The 22735-nt window shown below is 50.0% G+C and overlaps 1 protein-coding gene and 1 pseudogene across 1 annotated transcript in view; one reads left to right on the top strand and one right to left on the bottom strand.

Annotated features, from left to right (window-relative positions):
• Nucleotides 1–22735, top strand: part of LOC147747769 (uncharacterized) — an 802967-nt gene that overhangs the window by 608369 nt on the left and 171863 nt on the right. The gene's annotated exons all lie outside the window — the stretch shown is intronic.
• On the bottom strand, nucleotides 5851–7333 carry LOC147747770 (uncharacterized; annotated as a pseudogene).

Consider the following 22735-nt stretch of genomic DNA (forward strand, 5'->3'; position numbering starts at 1 on the left):
GTAAATACGAGATCAAAAAGGTGGCCAGCTACATGTGTCAGTCCCTCAACCAACTGCCTTAGCTAACATGCAGCCATATCTCCCAGAAAGTTGATAGTCTCCTTGGACTCTTGGCAGTCCAGATGAATGTTAAGGTCCCCAAAATGCTAAAACAGGCTGCTTCTATTATTAGCGTGGATTCAGTGTTAGCTAGAGCTTCTTGAAAAACTTTTGAGGAGCCCGTTGGGCAATATATAAGCTGCCCAGATTATGTGAAAGTTTGGGTCAGCGCAATTTAAAGAGGGCACTTTCACAATCAGGGATATTCTGCGGAGTGAGGCTGCATGTATACCCTGATTTGAGTATAATGGTTAGCCCCCCTCCACTCCCGACTGTTCTGTTCTAGGTGCACATTGATTAATCTGCAGGTAAGGCCAAGGGCGAAATTGCCACAGTATCAATGGTGAGACAAGTTTCTGTGAGGAATAAAATGTCTGGTGCGGTTTCTTGCAGTAGGTCTAATACCTCTGCATGATGATTAACAAGGGACCTGCAGTTGAGGCTGCTGATGGCAAAATCGTTCAGCCAAGGGGCAGCAAGCGGCAGCCGGGAGAATATACCTACCCCAAAACCACATATGTTGCACCACGGGGGAAGGAATCAGGGTTCCAATTTTGTTGTCGGCAGGCAGCTGTCAATTGTAAAGCAAGCAGTGAGTCCCGTGTGTAAATTTGCCTGCGGGGCGGCCCGGGACCAAGGGTTCTGGCGTCTTGGGACATCCAGGCGCATCAGCGCCATCCCTGATTTAAATATCAGCAGGGAGGTGCTCCAGAGATAGACTAGACCGTCTTGTTTTCAAAATGGTGCCCGCTAATGTCCACCATTAAAATATAGCAGTTTCCAACATTAACATTAAAACAGCACACGAACAATATAGAAGCACATAGGACCGTGTCAAACTGCCTGCCTCTATGAGCTGCGTGTCGGCGCCATCCCTGATTTAAATACCACCAGGGAGGTGCTCCACAGAGAGACTAGACCTTCTCGTTCTCAAAATGGCGCCCCCGAATGGCCACCAGGAAGTGAGGGAACTAAGGATTCAAACTCTCCGTCCACTCAATCAGTGCAAAGTGCTACAGTGGACAGGGCAGAACAGCAGAGGAGCAGCGACTATGTAGGTAGTGTATTGGATGATTAAAACCAGTGGCAAAGGTATTTTAAAAAACAATCTGCAGTAACAGTTCAAAAGAAATTATAGCAGTTCCCAACAATAAAACATCACACGTACAATGAAGAAGCACGTAGGACTGTGTCAAACTGTCTGCCTCTGGGCTAGCCGTGCTATCAGTGAACACTGCCTGCCTCTTGGGCCGGTACTCATACGCCTTGTGGGACTTGGTAGCACAGCTGCTTTGGATGCTTCCAGAGGAGGGTCAAAGCATCTTCAACCAAGTTCTCGTGGATGGAAGGGATGCAGCAAAGTTCACCATTAGGTACAGGCTGACACAACAAGCTCAATAGGCAGAGACATGGGCTCCACAGTGGTGCTGATTCACCATGCCTAGCTGAGGTCCACTGTGTTTTCGTGGGATGTCAAGGCATCACTGATTGACATGCCATTTGACGGCTCCGACCTGTTTGGCGATAAGTCTGACACAGTGCTCAAACACTTTTGGGACAGCAAAGTCATTGCCAGAGCTCTTGAGCTTTCTTTATCTGCCCAGGTGCAGAAGCAGTCCTTTCACCTCTACCAAGGTACCTATGGGCGTCTGGCCTACCAGCTGTTCCTGCTGGTAGCACAACCACTCTCCCCTTACCTCAACAACTACCTGCTGAAGGCAATCTCACCCCAGGCATTTGTCACACACCTCCAGACTACGGCTAAACTTTTGCACTTTCTGGGGTTCACTATCAACGTGCCTAAGTCACACCTGATTCCTTTTCAGTGCACTCTTTCATCTGAGCTTTTCTGGATGCTGTGCAGTTCTACGCCTACCCTCCGAGTGGAGACGTCAAGATATTCGAACTATGATACTGATGTTTCAGCCTCAATCCTGGTTTTCCCTAAGGCTGCTGGATCTGATGGCCTCCTGCATCCTGCTGGTAAAGCACGCCAGATGGGCAATGCAAGCTTAGCATTTGAATCCGAAGCCCAAGTGGGCACAGCACAAGGAGAACCTTTCCAGCGTGGTCCAGATTTCAAGGGAGAGTGCAAAGGATCTGTAGTTGTGGTTGACAAATTGAGATTAGGTCAGCAACAAACCCTCCCCCTGCCTCTGTGGTAAATATTTTAGTAATTTACCTTGATCGGAATTTCTATAATATTAATAAGGTCAAGTATGAAGAGCAGAGTCCGTGGTGGTTCGAATTCAGGGTCTTTATTCAGTAAACTCGAGTTAAGGGAGAGCTCTGTCACCTAAGGAGGCTCAGGAATGGTCTCTACTTTATTCAATGAAAACATGGTGTTTATACATTTCTGTTAGACCCGGGACCCCCGGCTGGCCAGGGCTCGCGCCAAAGTCAGTCAGAGATCACCATGTCTAAGGTCAGGGCAAGGGAGTTACTCACCAAGATAACCCCTGCTCACTGTCTAGGTAACATGACGCGAGCAGCAAGGCTAGTCTCGGAGGGGATGTGTAAAGCGTTTGCGCGCGCACCCAGCAGCAACACCCAAGGCCCACCACAAAGGAAACTCCACACAAGGTTATATAAAAAATAGCCTTTGTATTATAGCAAAAACACATTAGATAACACCCACATTTTACAATGTGCCAACAGGCACGGGCAGAATTTACAAGGGATTATGTACAGGACAGGGCCACCTGGACCACTGTCAGGGGTATGCACTTTTTAGAAATAATACTTGTAGGTATAACACTTAGCACATGAACATATAATGACTGTAGCACCAAAATAGTAAATGTAGCACACAACCAGTAATCACTGGTAAAGGGTAAATACCTCCTACGCAACCCTAAACACTGTAGGAAAATCACACAGGGAATTAGGACCTTAATCAGGACCTATAGGAACATAAACAATCACCTAAGCAAGTCACATTTAGCAAAGGTAATGGGACATCAACAATCCTCTAAGCAGGTCACTTTTAGCAAAGGGGAAGACACATAAAATAATCACCTAAGAAAGTCACATTTAGCAAAGGTAATGGGACATCAACAATCCTCCAAGCAGGTCACTTTTAGCAAAGGGGAAGAAACATAAAATAATCACCTAAGCAAGTCACATTTAGCAAAGGTAATAAGACATCAACAATCCTCTAAGCAGGTCACTTTTAGCGAAGGGGATAAAACATAAAACACATTGCACATGAGGCATTAAAACACATTCAGAGGTGCAGGTAGAACATTTGCGCAGGAATCACATAAGCAAGTAAATCACAAGGCGCAGGGTGCATGTAGCACAACACTAGAACTGTCCCCCAGGCCAACTGGCCTCGCAAGGGCTGAAATGCCCTGAGTCTAAATGTCAGGGAGGCTGCGCAGGCAGCCAAGAACACAAGCCTAAACGTAGCAACTGTCCACTAAGTGCTGGACAGTTGTAAATCACTGATGGCCAACGTTGGAGCCTCGTGGGCTCAAGAACACAGGTGGGGCGAAAACACAGCGTGAGAGCCACGGGGCTCTGACCAACTAACTGCCCCCAAGAGCCTCTCTCAGAGCTCTGCAAAGTAATGGCACCTCGAGCCTCTGGGCTCGTAAAACAAATATGGGCGCTCAAGAACCTCTCTCATCGCTCGACAACATAAGGTGGTGCCTGGAGCCTCTCGGGGCTCGAAAGAACAAATGCGGGCGGGTGGAGCCTCTAGGGCTCAGAGCACAATGCACGGAACGTTGGAGTCCCTCACGTGGGACTCAGAAACAGCTGTGAGCCTCTCAGGCTTGAAATACGCAACTTGCCCCAAGGAGCCTCGGAGCTCCAATCACAGAAAATGCGGGGTCGTTGGAGCGTTCCGCTGCCAACCGGGGCCGCCCTAAATAACACAAAAGACCCTGTCCCCGCACTCACCGGGATCTCGCTGGTGCTGCGGGGGCAGGAACACTGCCGGCTCTCCTCGCGCTGCTCCTCTCCTCGCTGCCCGGCTGCGGGGGCGGGACTTCCGACCGCCTCTCCCGGGCCACGCAGCGATTGGACAGCCCGCACGCTGCTTCCGGGTCGTCGCAGGCAGCGCGGCGGCCCGGCGGGGGCTGCACACACTCCTGGGCTGCAGCGGTGATCTCGGGCAAACGAGGGGTAGGCTCCCTCTTGATTAAAGAATAAGAACGGGACAATTAAAGGCAGCAAATGAGCGGGGTGGCACCCGCGTCGCTCGGTCACCACGCGGGGTGAAAAGATGCCGGGTGGGCACCGGCCAAAGTACACAAAGAGCTCCCAAGCGCCAGAGGACAAAATAAAGCGCTCACAGCGCTATGGGCCAAATAAAGCGCTCTCAATCGCTAGGCAAGGAATCCCAGCGCTCCCCAGCGCTGCAGGACAAGAAAACAACGCTCTCAGCGCTATAGACACAGCAAAAGCTCCAGCAGGGTCTGGAGGCAGGCAGCGGGGCAAGGCTGGGCCCAGAGCCAGCTCACTGGGTCTCCAGGCAGGGAGACAGTCCAAGTGGCGGTCCTCCTGGCCCCAGCAACAGCAGTAGCCCCCTCTGGCAGGATCCTGGAAGAGAACAGTTTCTGTGGGGACAAGGCCCCATTTTTATAGTAAGAAATCCTTTGTCTGTAGGTGCAGGGTGGGGGGAAACCAGTCGCAGCTGGTTTTGGAGCATCCTTGATGGCTCAACCACCCATTTCATTCACTGGCAGGGCTAGGGTCGTTAGACGCACCACAGGGGCCGGAGCCAGCATTGTGTGGGGAAATTCCAGGCCCATCAGGAACCAGGTGCAGCCCTCCCCAGCCATCAACATGCTAATCTCACACTAACCACCGGGCAGACCCATCCAGCCTTCCTGGAGCCAGGCTCACCAGCCAGCTGCAGCCAATCACACGCCAGGCATATTTTACATTAATATGCCAACTCCTAGAAGTGGCATTTGTACACAAGACACAATCAAGCCACATACATCATTGAGAAGCATTTAATCACACAAGTTCGCACATACCAAATTCGAGTCTGCACTCCCCACGCATCAGGAACTACCAGGGACACAGACATTCCCCATGCATTCCTATGGGAGGGCAGGCCAGCCTAACTACATGCACGCACTTTACTCTGGGACACAGGGAAAAAGTGGGCAGAGACCAGAAAATCATCAACACAGATCATATATTAAAAGCAAAAAGATTAGGGGTGAACCTGCCATAAGGGCCAAGTCCAACAATTTCTGACATAGAAAAAGTGGAAGGGGCTTCCCTTTAATGAAGGCACGTTTCTTATGTTGCAATTAAACAGAAGTCATGGCAGAGGAGATGAAGCTGCGTCATATTAAAGAGGAAATCACGAGAGAAGGAGAATGTTGAGAAATAACCCTAGGCTGGTTCCTTAGATAAGAGAGAGAGATGGTCGTGACAGGATGTCTGTTGTCATATTTCAGCAATCGGGGGCTTTGCTTCTCGGAATTGGACGTTGTTTCTTAGCAAACGGGGCTTATTTCTCGGAATTGGCCCGACCATAGGAATGTGGTTTCAAATGGGGGGGCTTGTTATCGGAATCGGCCTGACCATAGGAATGTACGGTTGTAATTAGAGGAAGAAGTGCGTGTGTGCGACTTTATGTTTGCGTGACCGGGTTTTCTAGTTACCGACATGATGAGCTCGGGACGTGAAAGAGAGGGTGTATAATGAGACATAAACAACGAAAAATAACCATTTTCCACATTCCCTCCTTGTCCCATAATATACCCTTTTAAGATTCTTTTTCTATTAATCTACCTCTATACTCATTAGGTTGTCCACTTGTTCCTGTAACATGATCCTTTCCTTCTCTTTCTTTCTGAAATGGGGTCTGGGAATGCAGGCAGTGATACAGAAACTACAGAGGGCTGGGCCACACTGAATACAGAGGCAACAGGTGAAGAGAATGGCTAGAGCAAGACCTACTATTGTAAGGATCTTCCATCCCCATGAGGACAGGAGGCCCCAGAGCCATCCCGTCAGGGACCAGGCAGCAGTGTCTGCGTCTAGTTTCTTGGAAAGTACATGAAGGAGGGAAATAGCAGAATACACTGAGGGTGCATTATCTGGAATATATATACAGCAGCTGGATCCGATCAGTTCACATACGCCACCACGGTCAGCCAATATAATATCTAGGACCATGCGGTTCTGCAACGTCATGAGTCTATCGGTAGCCATCTCAGCTGTGATGTTGCTTAATGCACCAGCTGTTTCGTTTATGGCTCCCTGGACTACACGAGTCAGTTGTCTTATGTGGCGGCTGTTGATCATGGGCCCCCAGAAAGGGATGATTCCTTTGAAGAAATCGCCAGCCTCTTGATCCGCTGTGTCTTCGGCATCTATGGCCCCCTTCGCCGTCTTTTAATTACTGTCGGAGGGTCACTTAGATGATAATCTGCTGGGGCGATGTAGGTAGGGGGGAGGAGAAATGCAATGTAGCACTTCCCAGACAAGCCTTGGGGTAGCCAAGTACGTGTGTGAGGTCCACAAATAAAATAAGTGTTGGGGGCGGTGGTCATCGTTGGGAAGTTCAGATCAGGTAGAGTGTATGTCTTATTACACTCACTGTCTCCCATTTTCTGACCCTTGCCCTTTCCTCTTACGCAGAATAGGCCCTTCTGGGGTACAGCCCATCCTCCCTGTTCTGTCCGTCTCTTTTGGACTGAAAATGTTTCCCTAAAGGAGGTAGTGTCGTTAAAGAGGGAATAACTGGTATTTTCACTATTATCTGCTCGTCCCATGTCGCGGTGAAATCTACCATCTTTTGAACAGCGCGCACTGTCTTGGTTTTTATCTCGTTCCAGGTACTAGTGTTTTTGGTCTTGGTCTCAGGGATGTTTCTAACAGAAGCGGAGAATATCATAGAGAGAGCATAGGTAGATCCAGCATAGCCGAAAGGGAGAGGGATGAAAGGCATTCCTCCGTGTACGGAATGTTGCATTAAAACCCAGACCCAACAGTTGGTTTTGTTAATAACCAGTTGGTGTTGATGGAGTGTGGAGATGAATGTGTTATTGAAAAATTCCTTTCTTCTATTTTCGAGATACGGAGGGAGATCTACATGTGAGTGCATAGCTGTGTTGTTCAAAAGTGTGGGGGAAGAAGGTGGAAAAGCTAGGTGAAGGAACCAACCTAGGCAAGCCATGGTGCAGAAAATAAGAATCATTATAGAGAGGAAAATTGAAACTTTGTTCTGTAATAATTGTGCACAATGAGTCCTTTTCTTCATGATTCGGCTGCTAGTCTGAGTCAATTATGGATACGTGACCGGGCACTTCCCAGCAACCGCTTCACCAAGACTACGTCTGGGGCTTAATTAGCCACCGGTAGGTCGAGGTCAGATGCAATGTCTCTAGTCTGTTTCTGAAAGGATCGCAGCCGCGATTTGTACTCTTCCTGGGGTGAAAGTTCTGGAAGAGGTTGTAGGAAGGTGGATATCTGACTATGGTTACCCCCAACTTTTTGCCTGGTGTTTTGCTGGTTTTCGACTTAGTTGGCCTGGGATCCTGCTATTCAGGACCCCAGGCTTCCTGCTCTCTCCGTAAAATGGACTCCATGTACCTTAGGTACATATCTGATTGGATACTGAGTCACCTTATCAGTCCCTGTACAGTGTACCTTAGGTACCTAGGGCATAGGTGCACTCAGGGCCTACCAGGGGCTGCAGCATGTATTATGCCACCCCTGGCTGGCCATCCAAATCTGACACAACTGGCTGATCAATCAGCTGGGGCAAGGTGGTGTAATCACCCTTTGCTTTAGATATAGTATCCCTATATCTAACCCTAAAATGGACACATATCCCCCTATCAGTCACTCCTATGGCAGGCCTTATCAATCCTGAAGGCAGAGTGCTTGGAATTATGTGAGATGGTCCTCTAGCATGAGCTGAGCCTGTCTGCAGCTTTCGGAACCGAGTCCTTTAGCTGTTTCCATGATAACGCTATACCATATACTCTTAAGTGCATTATAATCCTCACAGTTATTTGCTAACTCTGGTATAACATTATCAAAACATGTCAAGTAAGGTGTCATACGAATTGGGATACTACCCCCTCGCCAATTCTGGCGATGGGGGTAGCATCCCACCCTTCTAGAGGGACACAACATGTATGTAACTGTGAACCCTGGTTAAAGTTAACTCGAGCCTCAGCATCACAAAATGGATGCTGCCACCACAGACACAAGTCTGACCTCCTGCTGCTGGGAGTCCTTCCAGCGAGGGCGGCTTGGACAAAGGGTTTCCTGCCTTGGGAGGTGCTAGCACCACCCCAGACAGGATTTTGTGTATTGGGTAGGACAGGGCTGAACGGAATGAGACATGCCTGGGGCACACAAGGTGTCTCTGTGCATACACCAGTCTAAACCAGTTCCTGGGGCACTCCAGCCCCAGTGCTGGCGCAAGACCGGACAAAGGATAGGGGGTGTAACCACCCCCCTTCCTGGTCCCACCCAGAGGAGGGACCTAGTCGTAGTACAGCCCCCTTTAGCCGGATAAAGGTAGGAGCTGGTCCCATTCCAATTTAGATTATCCTGAACAACTTTACAAGAGGAAACTCTGGACTTCGACGTTCTGCTCCCCAGAAGACTGAAGAAATCTCCCTTGTGGGCAAGGAGTGTCCACCCTGCATCTGCAGGCACAATCAAGCGTCCAGTGGCTTCACTTTGTCGTCTTCCCTCAAGGATCCAGACTTCAGAGCCCGACGAGACCTGGATTCCCAGACCTCTCCGACCTCTTCCTACATCTGCAGCACAGCTGAGATCCGTGGGTGCGAAGAGACACGTGGGACCGGCCATCTTGAACGAGACTGCACTTCGCTTCCAACACGACTTCTGAGGTAACCTTGACAAAGTGCTTTGGGGATTGAGAAGCCCCAGTCCCGAGCAGCGCCTGCACCGAAGATCAGCCCTCCAGCCTCCACGAGATCTGCGTGGGGCCCTTCTGCTTGCCTGCTGCTCGACGCGTTGTCTGGTCACTTGACGGCTGGCTTGTGGCCTCCTAGACGACGATCCACGAAATCAACACTGCTGGTCTGGTTGCGCCAGACTGGCCCTTGCTCCCTTCCAAAAGAGGAGCACCCCGGAGCCTCCTGGTCCACTCCAGACGCCGTTTCCACTCACCGCGTGGGTTGCCTTTGCCAAGGCCTGTTGACTCAGATCCTGGATCAGACACCGCCAACAGCGAGAACCTGCGCGGGACAGCTCGTGCCTCCATCCTGTTCATCGAAGACACCACCTGGTCTACGTGGCTGCAGAGACAAGCGTCCATCCTCACCTGATCGCGACGACGACATCTGGTTCCACTCCTGGTTCCACACCGGTCGCTGGCTAGTGACTTTGAACATTGTCCCCTCTGCTTTCAGGTTCTTCACATCACCGATCCACCCTTGGATCGCACCGGACATCTTCCTCCTGGTCGCCGGCAGCATCTTTCTTCAAGGCTCCATAGACTTCGACGAGGAAACCCGACACACTTTGACACCTATGCACCCGCAGCCCGTGGGTGAGGTAACAAGAGCATTTCGGTGCTCAAGGGTAGCTTGACTCTCCTAGTGTCCAGTTCCATTGTCGTTTTTGTCCTATCTAGTCAGGAACGTCCGTACTCACCTGTTCTTTAAACTGTACTGTCCATAGACGTTTGTACGCATCCCGCGTGTGATTTCACACTCTGCAAACGCGCTCCGTGGGCCTCCTATTACTTACCTCAAATTAGTATAGTGTGGTTCCAGCGATCCTACAGCCTCTGGACAGCTCCAATTCTTCTATTGACTTTCACATTCCACTTACTTAGTATATGGTTTGTCGTGCCCGTAGGGCAACATCGTAATTGTGCAACTTAAACGTATTTTTCCTAAGAGTTTGTCATGTGCTTAGCCCTCTGATCTCATAAAGTGGTGTATGTTAGTTAATAAATATCTGTTTATTTTCATAACAACCTGTGTGGTGTCCTTTCACTTGGTATTCAAGGGGTTATATGTGGTAAAACAGCTGGCTTCACATGCCAAAAGAGTTTAGCCTAAAGACTGCTTTGTCCATGCTACCATTAGGATAGCTGGTCTATAAGGTTGACTTACAACCAATCACCATAAGGGTTGTTTGGACTGATACAAGGTGATCACTAGAACTAGTGAGCATCATATATTAGGCCAACTTCTCACATTGGTGTGCAGCGGTTGGGATTTGAGCTTGCTGATGTTTTTACCAAATATAATCTTGAGATATCATTTGAAAGATCACATAAGGTACCATAGGTACATATAACAAGCTTAGAAATACTCTGAGTTCTACTGAACCAGCTGTTGTAGTAGAAAGGGAGTAGCACACCCTGACTACAACTCTTAGCAAGGGATCAGTAGGTAAACCCATAGTGTAGGTAGGTGCATCACTTACACCTCACTAGAAAAGCATGTCTACCCATGGAGAGACTTCAGTGACTCCCCTAGAGGTTAGTGACCCCCCACAGGTCATTTCAAGATATGCAGCCCTCAGCTTCCAGGAGATGAGACAATTGTGTACCTCCAGGAAACTGAAACAGGGTTCTAACCCTACCACTCCTTTTCTGATAGGTCTCTTAGAGACATATGATGCAAGAAGGGCTTCTAACACAGGCCCCTCTAATCTAGATGGGAGCATGCCCCCCTTAGAAGGAACTCCTGGTGATCCAGACTCTAACCTCCCTGAAACAGAGGATGTAGATGAGGAGGAAGAGGAAGGATCATCTGGGGATGAGCAGACAAAGGTTCTGTAGTAGTCAGTAGACTCACCAGGGCCAACTTAAACCTGCATGAAGGTGGTACTGGGGGACCCCCAAGGCCATCCTCAGGCAGACTTAAACTTGGGAATAGACGAGTTAGGTCTCACTCCAGAGGCTCTAACAGATCTATTCACACCCATGTCTCTCAGGCATCTTCTCAGAGAGGGATGACATCCCCTCAGAGAAGAGAGCATGAAGCTAAGATGAGGGAAGTCAATCTGAGGATTGAGAGGGAAGAACTTGCCCTTGCCAAAGAAAGACTTGCCTTTGCCAGAGAGCAGAAATTGAGTGGGGCAGATCTCACTGGTGGCAGCATTATCCCTAGAGATAAAGACAAGAGTTTTGATACTAGACACCTGAGTAAAATAGTGCCCCCCTTTAAACAAGGGGATGACATCCACAAATGGATGACTGCTCTGGAGAGGGCCTGCACTGTACAGTGCATCCCCCAGAGTCAGTGGGCAGCTATATTGTGGCTCTCCTTTGAAGGTAAAGGTAGAGATAAGCTCCTCACTACTAGAGCTGAGGATGCTAACAATTACCAAGTCCTGAAAAATACACTGATTGATGGGTTTGGCTTAACAACTGAACAGTACAGGTTGATGTTCAGAGACACCCAGAAAACTCAGTCTCAGGATTGGACTGACTTTGTTGATTGTGCCACTAAGGCTTTTGAAGGCTGGCTACTGGGAAGTAAGGTTACTGATTACACAGGATTGTATAATCTAATTATGAGAGAGCAAGTCTTAAATAATTGTCAGAACCTGTTATTACACCAGCACCTGGTAGACTCTGATCTGACCTCTCCACAAGAATTGGGTAAGAGGGCAGACAAATGGGTCAGAACCAGGGTTAGGCCTAAGAACCAAGGTGGTGACCAAAAGAAGGAATCAACCAAGCCTCAAGAGAAGGGTGGGAATAAATCTACAGATCAAACCACAGGGCCCCAAAAATCTTCAGAAGGGGGTGGGTCCCAGAATCCTTCCAATACCCAGAAGAAACCTTATTGCCATATCTGCAAACAGGTAGGCCATTGGAAAACTGACAGCAGTTGCCCAAGGGCCAACAACAATAAGGAGAACATACCCCCAAGTAACACTTCCAAGCCTCCTGTTACTACTAGTGTTAATCCCCCAGGTGGTGGGAGTGCCCCCAAGAATTTGGGTCGATTTACTTTGGGAGTTCCTGGGGACACTGGCCTAACCAGGTCCCCTGACTTAGATACTCTTGTCTGTGAGACTGGCATGGGGTTTGCCAACTTCACTGCTTGTCCCAACACTTTGGACAAGTACAGACAGGAGCCCCTCATCAATGGTCTAAAAGTTGAGGCCTATAGAGACACAGGGGCTAGCATCACCATGGTGACTGAAAGCCTAGTCCACTCAAGGCAACTTATACCTGGAGCCACATACCAGGTGACCAACATTGATGGAGTACAGAGAGATCATCCCATGTCAGTGGTCAATCTCAGCTGGGGAGGTGTCACTGGTCCCAAAAGAGTGGCAGTGTCATCAAACTTGCCTGTAGATTGCCTACTGGGGAATGATTTAGAGATCTCAGCCTGGGCTGAGGTAGAGCAAGAAATCCATTTTAAAATGGTAAACCTCCATAGTAAGGTTAGTGGGGCAGTGAAGGCCACAGCCCCAGTCCAAGATGTCCTCCCTGAACGGTTAGGAGGGCTGTGCCAGTCTCAGCCCAATCTCAGACAGATTCCTTCCCTGAAAAGGTTGGCAGGGCTGTGATGGTAACAGCCCATACCCAAACTGAGTCCCTTCCTGAAAAGGTTGGTGGAGTTGTGATGGCCACAGCTCAAACTCAGACAGATAATAGTGTTGTGAAGCCTGAAACTATGGATCACTCAACTCAGACAGAGAGCATTGAGGAGGAAGAGAAATCTCCCTCCCACCAAACTTTAGGAAAGGATCAGCCTCCTCAGGGAACTGATCTTACCCCTTGTGAAGAAACTGCCCCAGAGGTAGTCAGGCCTAGCCTGGCAGAGCCTCTGATGTCAGTGGACCCTTCCAAGGTGGGACCCAGTCTGGAGCAGGTAACCTGCCCCTCTCTACCCTGCCTCAGTCAGCCCAGGGCTGTAGAGGTCAGGGAGGCCGGTGGTGGACCCCAAAGGACCCCCTGTCCAAAAGAACTCCCCAATCAGCAGATTAAGGGCACTGAAGCTATCAGTCCTAGCCAAGTGCAAATAAAACAAACTCCTGAGGGATCCCCCTTAAACTTAGTTAGGGACCTCCCACAGATGGCCACTGTTTGGCACAGCCAAACTTGGGACCTAAGGGCCCCAGACCTGACCTGTCCCTCCAGTAAGTCAAACAGAGGGACCCAGCCTCCAGCTTTAGGTAGCCAGAGGTTGACCCTGAGAGCCCAACACAACTCAGTCATGGAAAGAAAGGCATATATGGTGGATGGTGATTGGAGGAAGTTGAGCCCAACAGTAGTGGAGCCTCACTTCAGTACTTCATCTCAGCACCAGCCTTTTACTTGGCCAAAACACACCACAGGTCGAGATTCCCTATGGTGGAGACCCTCAGATACCCTTAGGGTGAGGGATTGCTTAGTGGACCATGAGATAGGGGGTAACCATGTCAGTGCTGGTACTTCCTTATATGGCCACTTAGGCAATATAGGCTTACCTGGTCAAGGATAGCCTTATCTCCTTTCGTTTGGGAGGGGGGGGGGGTTATGTAGGAAGGTGGATATCTGACTATGGTTACCCCCAACATTTTGCCTGGTGTTTTGCTGGTTTTCGACTTAGTTGGCCTGGAATCCTGCTATTCAGGACCCCAGGCTTCCTGCTCTCTCTGTAAAATGGACTCCATGTACCTTAGGTACATATCTAATTGGATACTGAGTCACCTTATAAGTCCCTGTACAGTGTACCTTAGGTACCCAGGGCATAGGTGCACTCAGGGCCTACCAGGGGCTGCAGCATGTATTATGCCACCCCTGGCTGGCCATCCAAATCTGACACAACTGGCTGATCAATCAGCTGGGGCAAGGTGGTGTAATCACCCTTTGCTTTAGATATAGTATCCCTATATCTAACCCTAAAATGGACACATATCCCATCAGTCACTCCTATGGCAGGCCTTATCAATCCTGAAGGCAGAGTGCTTGGAATTATGTGAGATGGTGCTCTAGCATGAGCTGAGCCTGTCTGCAGCTTCCGGAACCAAGTCCTTTAGATGTTTCCATGATAACGCTATACGTTATACTCTTAAGTGCATTATAATCCTCGCGGTTATTTGCTAACTCTGGTATAACATTATCAAAACATGTCGAGTAAGGTGTCATAAGAATTGGGATACTACCCCCTCGCCAATTCTGGCGACGGGGGTAGCATCCCACCCTTCTAGAAGGACACGACATGTAAGTAACTGTGAACCCCGGTTAAAGTTAACTCGAGCCTCAGAATCACAAAATGGATGCTGCCACCACAGACACAAGTCTGACCTCCTGCTGCTGGGAGTTCTTCCAGCGAGGGCGGCTTGGACAAAGGGTTTCCTGCCTTGGGAGGTGCTAGCACCACCCCAGACAGGATATTGTGTATTGGGTAGGACAGGGCTGAAAGGAATGAGACATGCCTGGGGCACACAAGGTGTCCCTGTGCATACACCGGTCTAAACCAGTTCCTGGGGCACTCCAGCCCCAGTGCTGGCGCAAGACTGGACAAAGGATAGGGGGTGTAACCACCCCCCTTCCTGGTCCCACCCAGAGGAGGGACCTAGTCGTAGTACAGCCCCTTTTAGCCGGATAAAGGTAGGAGCTGGTCCCATTCCAATTTAGATTATCCTGAACAACTTTACAAGAAGAAACTCTGGACTTCGACGTTCTGCTCCCCAGAAGACTGAAGAAATCTCCCTTGTGGGCAAGGAGTGTCCACCCTGCATCTGCAGGCACCATCAAGCGTCCAGCGGCTTCACTTTGTCATCTTCCCTCGAGGATCCAGACTTCAGAGCCCAACGAGACCCGGATTCCCAGACCTCTCCGACCTCTACCTACATCTGCAGCACAGCTGAGATCCGTGGGTGCGACGAGACACGTGGGACCGGCCATCTTGAATGAGACTGCACTTCGCTTCCAGCAAGACTTCTGAGGTAACCTCGACAAAGTGCTTTGGGGATTGAGAAGCCCCAGCCCCGAGCAGCTCCTGCACCGAAGATCAGCCCTCCAGCCTCCACGAGATCTGCTTGGGGCCCTTCTGCTTGCCTGCTGCTCGACGCGTTGTCTGGTCACTTGCCGGCTGGCTTGTGGCCTCCTAGACGACGATCCACGAAATCAACACTGCTGGTCTGGTTGCTCCAGACTGGCCCTTGCTCCCTTCCAAAAGAGGAGCACCCCGGACCCTCCTGGTCCACTCCAGACGCCGTTTCCACTCACCGCGTGGGTTGCCTTTGCCAAGGCCTGTTGACTCCGATCCCAGATCCGACACCGCCGACAGTGAGAGCCTGCGTGAGACAGCTTGTGCCTCCATCCTGGTTGTCGAAGACACCACCTGGTCCACGTGGCTGCAGAGACAAGCGTCCATCCTCACCTGATCGCGACAACGACATCTGGTTCTACTCCTGGTTCCACACCGGTCGCTGGCTAGTGACTTTGAACATTGTGCCCTCTGCTTTCCGGTTCTTCACATCCCCGATCCACCCTTGGATCGCACCGGACATCTTCCTCCTGGTCGCCGGCAGCATCTTTCTTCAAGGCTCCATAGACTTCGACGCGGAAACCCAACACACTTTGACACCTATGCACCCGCAGCCCGTGGGTGAGGTAACAAGAGCATTTTGGTGCTCAAGGGTAGCTTGACTCTCCTAGTGTCCAGTTCCATTGTCGTTTTTGTCCTATCTAGTCAGGAACGTCTGTACTCACCTTTTCTTTAAACTGTACTGTCCATAGACGTTTGTACGCATCCCGCGTGTGAGTTCACACTCTGCACACGCGTTCTGTGGGGCTCCTATTACTTCCCTCAAGTTAGTGTAGCGTGGTCCCAGCGATCCTACAGCCTCTGGACAGCTCCAATTCTTCTATTGACTTTCACATTCCACTTACTTAGTATATGGTTTATCGTGCCCATAGGGCAACATCGTAATTGCGCAACTTAAACGTATTTTTCCTAACAGTTTGTCATGTGCTTAGCCCTCTGATCTCATAAAGAGTTCAGAGGTGTATGTTAGTTAATAAATATCTGTTTATTTTCATAACAACCTGTGTGGTGTCCTTTCACTTGGTATTCAAGGGGTTATATGTGGTAAAACAGCTGGCTTCACATGCCAAAAGAGTTTACCCTAAAGACTGCTTTGTCCATGCTACCATTAGGATAGCTGGTCTATAAGGTTGACTTACAACCAATCACCATAAGGGTTGTTTGAACTGATACAAGGTGATCACTAGAACTAGTGAGCATCATATATCAGGCCAACTTCTCACAGAGGTGAAATAAAGTCTGTCGTTTCAGTGTCTTTATTCTCGGGGTCAGCAGCAGTGTCCGAAGGAGGTGGTCCGAAGAATCTTTTGCAGTGACTTGCGTGAAGCCACCCTTTCCGGCCTTCTACTTTGATTGCAGTCCTCGTCGTGAGTAGTACCAGCTTGGGAGACGTCCATCTTCTTTCCAGGGGACTGGTGCGGTCGAAGTTCCTGACCAGGACCCAGTGTCCAGGTTGGATGGCGAAAATATTTACAACAAGGGGTGGTGAGGGACAGAGTCTCTGAATTAAGCAGAAAGCTCTCACCCAGTCAAGAGATCAGGGCTAGATCCAACACCGTTTTTTAGCTCACTGCACCATCCCAGTTTCAGAACCTGGCTGTATGCAAATTAGTCTGTTCCTGTCCCAGTGCATGATGGGAACAGGGCAAACCAAACTACAAAAGCCAATTCTTACACTGGGAAGGAAACAAGCTCCCGGGGACCGGTTTCTGGCATTACAGCCGTCTTCGGCCCAGTTTGCTTGAATTCTGATGGTGCAATGAGCAAGGGTCTCACATCTGAGAATACCCTTCCACGCTTAGGGTGGACAATAATATTTACAACAAGGGGTGGTGAGGGACAGAGTCTCTGAATTAAGCAGAAAGCTCTCACCCAGTCAAGAGATGAGGGCTAGACCCAACACCGTTTTTTAGCTCACTGCACCATCCCAGTTTCAGAACCTGGCTGTATGCAAATTAGTCTGCTCCTGTCCCAGTGCATGATGGGAACAGGGCAAACCAAACTACAAAAGCCAATTCTTACACTGGGAAGGAAACAAGCTCCCGGGGACCGGTTTCTGGCATTACAGCCGTCTTCGGCCCGGTTTGCTTGAATCCTGATGGTGCAATGAGCAAGGGTCTCACATCTGAGAATACCCTTCCACGCTTAGGGTGGACAAAAATATTTACAACAAGGGGTGGTGAGGGACAGAGTCTCTGAATTAAGCAGAAAGCTCTCACCCAGTCAAGAGATCAGGGCTAGATCCAACACCGTTTTTTAGCTCACTGCACCATCCCAGTTTCAGAACCTGGCTGTATGCAAATTAGTCTGTTCCTGTCCCAGTGCATGGTGGGAACAGGGCAAACCAAACTACAAAAGCCCTGATCTTTGGACTGGGTAAGAGTGGTCTGCTTAATTCAGACACTCTGTTCATCACCACCCCCTTTTCCGAATCGTTTTTGGCTACTATAGGTGTGGCAGGGTATACTCAGACATGAGTCCCTTGCTCACTGCACCATCAGGATTCAAGCAAGCCAGGCCGACGACGGCTGAAATGCCAGAAACCGGTCCCCGGAAGCTTGTCTCCTTTCCGGTGAAGAATTGGCTTGGTAGTTTGGTCTGCCCTGTTCCCATGATGCACTGGGCCAGGGACAGACTAATTTGCATATAGCCAGGTTCTGAGCTTGGATGGTGTAGTGAGCTAAATAACGGTGATGGATCAAGCCCTGATCTTTGGACTGGGTAAGAGTGGTCTGCTTAATTCAGACACTCCGTTCATCACCACCCCCTTTTCCGAATCGTTTTTGGCTACTATAGATGTGGCAGGGTATACTCAGACATGAGTCCCTTGCTCACTGCACCATCAGGATTCAAGCAAGCCAGGCCGACGACGGCTGAAATGCCAGAAACCGGTCCCCGGAAGCTTGTCTCCTTTCCGGTGAAGAATTGGCTTGGTAGTTTGGTCTGCCCTGTTCCCATGATGCACTGGGCCAGGGACAGACTAATTTGCATATAGCCAGGTTCTGAGCTGGGATGGTGCAGTGAGCTAAATAACGGTGATGGATCAAGCCCTGATCTTTGGACTGGGTAAGAGTGGTCTGCTTAATTCAGACACTCTGTTCATCACCACCCCCTTTTCCGAATCGCTTTTGGCTACTATAGGTGTGGCAGGGTATACACAGACATGAGTCCCTTGCTCACTGCACCATCAGGATTCAAGCAAGCCAGGCCGACGACGGCTGAAATGCCAGAAACCGGTCCCCGGAAGCTTGTCTCCTTTCCGGTGAAGAATTGGCTTGGTAGTTTGGTCTGCCCTGTTCCCATGATGCACTGGGCCAGGGACAGACTAATTTGCATATAGCCAGGTTCTGAGCTGGGATGGTGCAGTGAGCTAAATAACGGTGATGGATCAAGCCCTGATCTTTGGACTGGGTAAGAGTGGTCTGCTTAATTCAGACACTCTGTTCATCACCTCCCCTTTTCCGAATCGTTTTTGGCTACTATAGGTGTGGCAGGGTATACTCAGACATGAGTCCCTTGCTCACTGCACCATCAGGATTCAAGCAAGCCAGGCCGACGACGGCTGAAATGCCAGAAACCGGTCCCCGGAAGCTTGTCTCCTTTCCGGTGAAGAATTGGCTTGGTAGTTTGGTCTGCCCTGTTCCCATGATGCACTGGGCCAGGGACAGACTAATTTGCATATAGCCAGGTTCTGAGCTGGGATGGTGCAGTGAGCTAAATAACGGTGATGGATCAAGCCCTGATCTTTGGACTGGGTAAGAGTGGTCTGCTTAATTCAGACACTCTGTTCATCACCACCCCCTTTTCCGAATCGTTTTTGGCTACTATAGGTGTGGCAGGGTATACTCAGACATGAGTCCCTTGCTCACTGCACCATCAGGATTCAAGCAAGCCAGGCCGACGACGGCTGAAATGCCAGAAACCGGTCCCCGGAAGCTTGTCTCCTTTCCGGTGAAGAATTGGCTTGGTAGTTTGGTCTGCCCTGTTCCCATGATGCACTGGGCCAGGGACAGACTAATTTGCATATAGCCAGGTTCTGAGCTGGGATGGTGCAGTGAGCTAAATAACGGTGATGGATCAAGCCCTGATCTTTGGACTGGGTAAGAGTGGTCTGCTTAATTCAGACACTCTGTTCATCACCACCCCCTTTTCCGAATCGTTTTTGGCTACTATAGGTGTGGCAGGGTATACTCAGACATGAGTCCCTTGCTCACTGCACCATCAGGATTCAAGCAAGCCAGGCCGACGACGGCTGAAATGCCAGAAACCGGTCCCCGGAAGCTTGTCTCCTTTCCGGTGAAGAATTGGCTTGGTAGTTTGGTCTGCCCTGTTCCCATGAGGCACTGGGCCAGGGACAGACTAATTTGCATATAGCCAGGTTCTGAGCTGGGATGGTGCAGTGAGCTAAATAACGGTGATGGATCAAGCCCTGATCTTTGGACTGGGTAAGAGTGGTCTGCTTAATTCAGACACTCTGTTCATCACCACCCCCTTTTCCGAATCGTTTTTGGCTACTGTAGGTGTGGCAGGGTATACTCAGACATGAGTCCCTTGCTCACTGCACCATCAGGATTCAAGCAAGCCAGGCCGACGACGGCTGAAATGCCAGAAACCGGTCCCCGGAAGCTTGTCTCCTTTCCGGTGAAGAATTGGCTTGGTAGTTTGGTCTGCCCTGTTCCCATGATGCACTGGGCCAGGGACAGACTAATTTGCATATAGCCAGGTTCTGAGCTGGGATGGTGCAGTGAGCTAAATAACGGTGATGGATCAAGCCCTGATCTTTGGACTGGGTAAGAGTGGTCTGCTTAATTCAGACGCTCTGTTCATCACCACCCCCTTTTCCGAATCGTTTTTGGCTACTATAGGTGTGGCAGGGTATACTCAGACATGAGTCCCTTGCTCACTGCACCATCAGGATTCAAGCAAGCCAGGCCGACGATGGCTGAAATGCCAGAAACCGGTCCCCGGAAGCTTGTCTCCTTTCCGGTGAAGAATTGGCTTGGTAGTTTGGTCTGCCCTGTTCCCATGATGCACTGGGCCAGGGACAGCCTAATTTGCATATAGCCAGGTTCTGAGCTGGGATGGTGCAGTGAGCTAAATAACGGTGATGGATCAAGCCCTGATCTTTGGACTGGGTAAGAGTGGTATGCTTAATTCAGACACTCTGTTCATCACCACCCCCTTTTCCGAATCGTTTTTGGCTACTATAGGTGTGGCAGGGTATACTCAGACATGAGTCCCTTGCTCACTGCACCATCAGGATTCAAGCAAGCCAGGCCGACGACGGCTGAAATGCCAGAAACCGGTCCCCGGAAGCTTGTCTCCTTTCCGGTGAAGAATTGGCTTGGTAGTTTGGTCTGCCCTGTTCCCATGATGCACTGGGCCAGGGACAGACTAATTTGCATATAGCCAGGTTCTGAGCTGGGATGGTGCAGTGAGCTAAATAACGGTGATGGATCAAGCCCTGATCTTTGAACTGGGTAAGAGTGGTCTGCTTAATTCAGACACTCTGTTCATCACCACCCCCTTTTCCGAATCGTTTTTGGCTACTATAGGTGTGGCAGGGTATACTCAGACATGAGTCCCTTGCTCACTGCACCATCAGGATTCAAGCAAGCCAGGCCGACGACGGCTGAAATGCCAGAAACCGGTCCCCGTAAGCTTGTCTCCTTTCCGGTGAAGAATTGGCTTGGTAGTTTGGTCTGCCCTGTTCCCATGATGCACTGGGCCAGGGACAGACTAATTTGCATATAGCCAGGTTCTGAGCTGGGATGGTGCAGTGAGCTAAATAACGATGATGGATCAAGCCCTGATCTTTGGACTGGGTAAGAGTGGTCTGCTTAATTCAGACACTCTGTTCTTCACCACCCCCTTTTCCGAATCGTTTTTGGCTACTATAGGTGTGGCAGGGTATACTCAGACATGAGTCCCTTGCTCACTGCACCATCAGGATTCAAGCAAGCCAGGCCGACGACGGCTGAAATGCCAGAAACCGGTCCCCGGAAGCTTGTATCCTTTCCGGTGAAGAATTGGCTTGGTAGTTTGGTCTGCCCTGTTCCCATGATGCACTGGGCCAGGGGCAGACTAATTTGCATATAGCCAGGTTCTGAGCTGGGATGGTGCAGTGAGCTAAATAACGGTGATGGATCAAGCCCTGATCTTTGGGCTGGGTAAGAGTGGTCTGCTTAATTCAGACACTCTGTTCATCACCACCCCCTTTTCCGAATCGTTTTTGGCTACTATAGGTGTGGCAGCGTATACTCAGACATGAGTCCCTTGCTCACTGCACCATCAGGATTCAAGCAAGCCAGGCCGACGACGGCTGAAATGCCAGAAACCGGTCCCCGGAAGCTTGTCTCCTTTCCGGTGAAGAATTGGCTTGGTAGTTTGGTCTGCCCTGTTCCCATGATGCACTGGGCCAGGGACAGACTAATTTGCATATAGCCAGGTTCTGAGCTGGGATGGTGCAGTGAGCTAAATAACGGTGATGGATCAAGCCCTGATCTTTGGGCTGGGTAAGAGTGGTCTGCTTAATTCAGACACTCTGTTCATCACCACCCCCTTTTCCGAATCGTTTTTGGCTACTATAGGTGTGGCAGGGTAAACTCAGACATGAGTCCCTTGCTCACTGCACCATCAGGATTCAAGCAAGCCAGGCCGACGACGGCTGAAATGCCAGAAACCGGTCCCCGGAAGCTTGTCTCCTTTCCGGTGAAGAATTGGCTTGGTAGTTTGGTCTGCCCTGTTCCCATGATGCACTGGGCCAGGGACAGACTAATTTGCATATAGCCAGGTTCTGAGCTGGGATGGTGCAGTGAGCTAAATAACGGTGATGGATCAAGCCCTGATCTTTGGACTGGGTAAGAGTGGTCTGCTTAATTCAGACACTCTGTTCATCACCACCCCCTTTTCCGAATCGTTTTTGGCTACTATACGTGTGGCAGGGTATACTCAGACATGAGTCCCTTGCTCACTGCACCATCAGGATTCAAGCAAGCCAGGCCGAAGACGGCTGAAATGCCAGAAACCGGTCCCCGGAAGCTTGTCTCCTTTCCGGTGAAGAATTGGCTTGGTAGTTTGGTCTGCCCTGTTCCCATGATGCACTGGGCCAGGGACAGACTAATTTGCATATAGCCAGGTTCTGAGCTGGGATGGTGCAGTGAGCTAAATAACGGTGATGGATCAAGCCCTGATCTTTCGACTGGGTAAGAGTGGTCTGCTTAATTCAGACACTCTGTTCATCACCACCCCCTTTTCCGAATCGTTTTTGGCTACAATAGGTGTGGCATGGTATACTCAGACATGAGTCCCTTGCTCACTGCACCATCAGGATTCAAGCAAGCCAGGCCGACAACGGCTGAAATGCCAGAAACCGGTCCCCGGAAGCTTGTCTCCTTTCCGGTGAAGAATTGGCTTGGTAGTTTGGTCTGCCCTGTTCCCATGATGCACTGGGCCAGGGACAGACTAATTTGCATATAGCCAGGTTCTGAGCTGGGATGGTGCAGTGAGCTAAATAACGGTGATGGATCAAGCCCTGATCTTTGGACTGGGTAAGAGTGGTCTGCTTAATTCAGACACTCTGTTCATCACCACCCCCTTTTCCGAATCGTTTTTGGCTACTATAGGTGTGGCAGGGTATACTCAGACATGAGTCCCTTGCTCAC

The sequence above is a fragment of the Lissotriton vulgaris genome, chromosome 1_1, assembly GCF_964263255.1.
Source record: "Lissotriton vulgaris chromosome 1_1, aLisVul1.2, whole genome shotgun sequence".
Lineage (NCBI taxonomy): Eukaryota > Metazoa > Chordata > Amphibia > Caudata > Salamandridae > Lissotriton > Lissotriton vulgaris.